Here is a 6,000-nt window from a genome sequence, read left to right on the forward strand (position 1 = left end):
TGCATTTTGTGATCAATATGACCGTGCCACGGATGTTGCCACCACAATTAGGTGAGTTAGAGGCAAGGATAGGAATGGTTGGGCATCGGTAGAGCTTGTAAAGGAAAACACCACCACCTCACAGAATAACTTAGTAAAAATGATTGAGAAAAATTACTGTAGAATACAGGAAATACAATGGCTACTTGAACACCAATTGTAAGACACTATATATAATGTAGGCTGACGCCCATGGCTCTCAATTCTGTCCATGTTTATGATATTAAACTAGGAAATATTATTAGGAGTAGGATTCTTCATGCTTTTCTACTTGAGGCACCTTGTGTGACAAGTGTGCTACAAGACACTAAGTTTAGAGGTCGTGGCTTTTTTGACGATAGTGAACTAACTAATGGGGTCGATAAGGATATCTTCCATTCAACCGGTAGAATTATAAAATTGTCAAGTTATTAAAAAGTGACTAGCACAATACTAATGGTGAATATTTAGCTACAGTAAATTAACAGAAGAACACAAGAAACACAAGGAGCAGAAGTAGACCATATGGCCCATCGAGGCTCTTCTGCCATTTAATCTGATCATGGCTGATCTTGGGTTTCAATTACACTTTTCTGCCCGTTCTCCATATCCCTTGATTTCCTGCGACACCAAAAATCTATCCATTCGAGCCTTAAATGTAATCAATGATGGAGCATCCACAACCATTTGCCATCTTGTTGCCCACTCACCTAACCTGTCTATATCTCTTTGATCTCTACATCCTCCTCACAGTTTACCTTTCCACTGAGTTTTTTTTTATCATCAGGAAGCTTAGATACATTACTCTCTGTCTCTTCATCCAAGTCATTAAAATAGCTGTGGCTTCAACACTGATCCTTGCTGCACCCCACTATTCACTGCCTTCCAAGTTGAAAATGCCCCATTTATGCCCACTCTGCATCCTGTCTGTTAACCAGTCCTCTATCCATGCTAATATATCACCGCAAACACCATGAGCCCTCATCTTGCCTATTAATCTTTTATGTGTTACCTTATCGAATGCCTTTTGAAAATCCAGGTATACTACATCTACTGGTTCCCCTTTATCTACCCTACCAGTTACATCCTCAAAAATGCTAATAAATTGGTCCAACAGGATCTCCCACTCGTAAAATATCCTGACTTGTTCTAACCATACTTTCTTCTTCAAGTGCAATGTTAAGGCTTCTTTAATGATGGTTTCCAACATTTTCCCAACGACTGTTGTCAGGCCACCTGGCCTGTAGTTCCATGCTTTCTCTCTACCTCCATTTTTAAAATGCGATGTAAAATTTACCAACTTCCAATCTGACGGGACCATTCCTGAATCTAAGTAATTCTGGAAAATCCTAGCCAGCGCATTCATTATCTCTGTCGCTATCTCTTTTATAACCCTAGATGGAGGCCATCTGTTCCCGGGGACTCGTCAGATTCTAGTGCCTCATGTTTCTCCAATACTTATACCCGACTGATATCAATATCTTTAATTTCTTCACTCTCTTTAGACCCGAGATTACTGTCTATTTCTGCTATAACAACTGACTTGTATTTATAAATTAACATTTCGGCTTATTAGAAATTCTTCTTTGTAGTATGGTAAAGTAGGAAGATTTAGGAAATAGAGCACAGTATAGACAAGATGTCAAGGTAGAGGGATTCAGGGAGATTATGTCACTTTTCAAAATGCTTACTTGCAGCAAACGGTGAGACCTTGAGAGCAGACAGTGAAAACAGCTTCTGTAAGAACAAAATGTAGAATTGTCTTGTAATGAGATAAGGAGCCTCAGAATGTAAAATCGTGGAATAGAATAGTAAACACCAAACGTATGTAAATCCAAACGTTTAGTAACAGCCAAAGAATGATCCTTGATTGGTTAAGAAAGGCATCCTTTAAACACAAAGTTAAAGATGAATGAGGGGAGAGAGGTTTCATTGGAACGCAGCCAAGATAAGAGCTTTGACTTTGTTCCTGTATGGCAGAGAATTTTCAAACAAAAAGTGACACCAGAGAGAGAGAGAGAAAGAGAGCAAAACATTTGAAGACCAGAAGCTGCAATAGACTCATGTGCTCTGCTGTCCGTTGTCTATTTTACTATTTTCAAGCAATACCGGGAGCTCAAAACTTAAATACACTTGTCGAACAAGGCACCTCAGATAGCAAAGCATGAAGAGACCCACTACTAAAAATATGGCTTGTGTGAGTGTAATAAACATGGACAGAGTCTGGATCCATGGGTGTTGGCCTACATTACATACACTCTCTAAAATGAGTCCTATCTGTGTTAGACTGTTCATAACAGCCTGAGTTTGTGACGATAGTTTATCTAAAAACTTAATAAACTTCTCCTTATATTTATTTCAATAAAATCGATTCACAATGATGCTTTTGCTGCCAAGTCTGTTCCTGCCTTAGAAGGGGGTATTAATACCGCCCCCCTACGGCCACCACCACACACATGCGCACACACACACACACACACACACACACACACACACACACACACACACACACACACACACACACACACACACACACACACACACACACACACACACACACACACATTGTTTTCCAATCCACAGGCAATATCTCACAGCCACACTCTTGTGCCCCCCACAAAAAAACAAAGGAACAGAGTAAATGCTGGAGGGAAAAGACAAAACAATATCCATTTCAGCTTCTACACATTACATTGACCAATTAGGACAACATATCTGTGCCATCAAACAAAATAAAATTATTCAAAGTAAGGTGCCCTCCTTTTGAAAGGGAGACAGACAATAAACACCCAAATCATAAAAAATAACTTATCCATGTAAGTGTGGCTTTTATCGCCACTATCAACTTTGCACTCCAGTCACTTTGGCCTCTGCCATAGAAACTTTACAGCACACAAAGAGGCCACTTGACCTATTGTGGCTGCACCAACCAAAAGATAGAGCCACCCAGCATAATCCCACCATCCTGGCATTCCCATGATAAAATGTGAATAGAGTTTTTGACTGATCATAGCAATAACTATAAACTAGCCGACAACAAGCTGAAACATGAGGCGTTGAAGACCCCAGTGGTGGAGAGCTTTAGGAACCTTATTTACAAATTCACCTGTTCCTCTCAATTAATTCTACGCTTATCACATGTCATGTCTCACCTTTCTCACATACTGTATCCCCAAATGGGATCCAATGAATGAAATCTGTCTAATTGGCATTGTTGGAATCATGTAGTTCAATCCTCCCGTAGCTTCTCCTCTTTAGCTTTACAATCTACTTCCTGCTTCAGCTTTGTTTCAGCTGCAAATGTAGTCGTTGTCTTCTGAGCCCTCGTTCCATCATTTAAAAAGTCGTGAAAATAAAGAGATCGAAAACAGATCTATGCAGGAACCACTGGCAACATTTTCCCCAATGCCATGACAATCCTTATATGACCAGCTGTTGGGTTCTACCGATCAAACAATTACAAATCCCTTTTAAAAGACGTTGATTGATTTCTGCTTTATTTCTGTTAAGTCCTAACATTTCTGGAGGAAGTTTACAAAAGGCCTACACAAATCCAAGTGCGGCATATCACCAGCTTAACTTCATCAAGCTAATCTGTCACACGCTCGAAGAAAACTAGTGAGCTAGGTTGGCAAATATCCCCCATTCATGAAGACATATTAATCATAGTTTTAAGATTATATGTATACCCATATGCTCGATGATCTTATCTTTAGTATGGATTTCCACAACTTAACCAGCAGGGGTCATCTAACTTACTGATCTGTCCTTTCTAGGGTGACTTTTCCAACCTTTTAAAAAATATCAGCGTAGCGTGTGCTTTTCTCTTCACACCCCGCCCCACCCCCGCACCCCCCTCCGACATCAAACACCTCCCCAGTATTCAATAATTTGTTCTAGATTCATGCCCAATGCCCTTCTATGTTCCCCCTGATTTCAATAGGGAACCTGGGTGCCTCCCATCCCTCTCCTGAGAATCATTCATGTTCAGTTTGCAAAGCTGCTCATCAATCATGCTGGTTGTCAAGTGAAAAGTGTCACAACTAAACTCTGAAAGAGCCTTTAGTTCCCATTTCCTGATGAAATCTATTACCCTTTCCCCCCTTGGTAAAAACTGAGGCAAAAAAAAAGTGTTCAGATTTTTTGCAGCCTGTGTTGCCTCACTCCAGCCATTGTTTTAATTTTTTGTCTGATTGTAAATTACAAAAATGCCAATTTAGTCGCTTTTTGGCAGGCTTCCTTTTTGGTACTGAATACACCTGCACTATTTAATGTGCCACCTAACAGTGCCATCAGCAAACTTGGATAAACAGCTTTCTATCACCTTATCTCCTGGAAGGCTTTTTCGTATTGAATCCAACTTGATTCTGTGACATTTTCCTTAATGCAATGTAATGATTTCTTTCTTTCTTTGTATTTCTGGCAGCAAAGCTTTCAGGGTCACGGTAGCACAGGGGCCTTCCCAGCAGATCAAGGTGCAGTCACTTGGGAGCGCTACATCTGTTGGAGGAAACACAACTTAATCGTTTCAGACAATTATATAATTGACGATAAATTGCAGTCAACATTCACTTATAATGTAAATTCATTAACTGCTTACATTAAATTGAAACAATATGTGATTCGTTTGAATTTGTCTTCATGAAAGAAGAGAAACCTGCCAGTGGTGTGGTAAAGTAGGACCGCCAGCACAACTGGACAAGTTAAAGGTAGATAAATGACTTGTCAGTGCTCAACATAGAAACCTGACTGTGTCCTGATGGGATGGATCCTCGGCTGCTGAAGCGGAGAAGGGTGGAAATTGCAGAGACTCTGGTGACAATTTGTTAACCTTCCATGGATGCAGCTGAGGTGCCAGAACACTGGAGAGCTGAAAATGTTACTCCACTGTTCATAAACAATGGAGACGCACACACCTGGCAATACAGGGTGGTCAGCCCAACATCAGCCAATGCTAAATGTCAACATTGCGATGGATGTATAACTCACTGCGTGATTAATGTCATGCTTGTTTATTCTCAGATGTGTTTAGTTTCCTTTTATCAATTCTACTTATAGTTCTGTAAATGTGACCTTTTTCCGAATATGAAATCTCTCCCTGCCCTAATTCCTATGAATGGACTCGGGTACAATTCACCACCCGCCATCTCTCTAACAGAGTGAGATCTTTAAAGATGGACTGGCAGCTGTTAAAGTCAATCACTGTGATTCATGAATTAATTTGCTGATATCAGACTTCTGGGCTCAGGGAACAGCGGGTCAAACTCTGATATGAGAAACTGGGTACAAGAGGATTGGAAGTTGCTAATTGCATGATATTTTATTAAAATGTGTCCATACATTCCGGGTTGGTTTTGGATAATGGAATTAATATTTTACTGTGATTCATTTTGGGATGAGACAGAGACACACAGAGGTGATCAACTTTCGACCTTTAATTTCCAGCTGAAAATTCTGCTCGTCACTGCTTCATAACCCAACATCACAGGGCTTTACCTTCATACAATGAAAGCATTTCCTATGAGCAAAACATTGATTCATCACAGAACAAATCATATCAGCTAATAAAGCTATCATATTACAGCGCTGCTTTATAACCAGAGTCATTCTGTTCAATAATAAGGGGCTGCCAGATTCAGAGGGAAGCATTGACCAGTTCTTTGTGCTGTGCTAATCGAAGCTGTCACAGATGTACACGTGATGCTTACCAGCGCAAGTTAGTCATTGAAGCGCTCATCGATTTTAACCTTCCCTAACCCAGGAGAACGTGCACCAAAAGCAGGGCACTTACCATTCCTTCCACTGGAGGAAAGGAATTCAACGTTAATTTGGGATTTCATGGATTTTACGGGTTAATTTCCCACACGATGATGAATTCGTTCCTCAGTGGGAATTTCATGCCAGTCAGGAAATCAGTACGGCTGCAAACAGTAAATGCAGTCACCCTACAGTTAACCCGTTGACCGCACACTCTGAATCTGC

Source organism: Heterodontus francisci, chromosome 34, assembly GCF_036365525.1.
Source record: "Heterodontus francisci isolate sHetFra1 chromosome 34, sHetFra1.hap1, whole genome shotgun sequence".
Lineage (NCBI taxonomy): Eukaryota > Metazoa > Chordata > Chondrichthyes > Heterodontiformes > Heterodontidae > Heterodontus > Heterodontus francisci.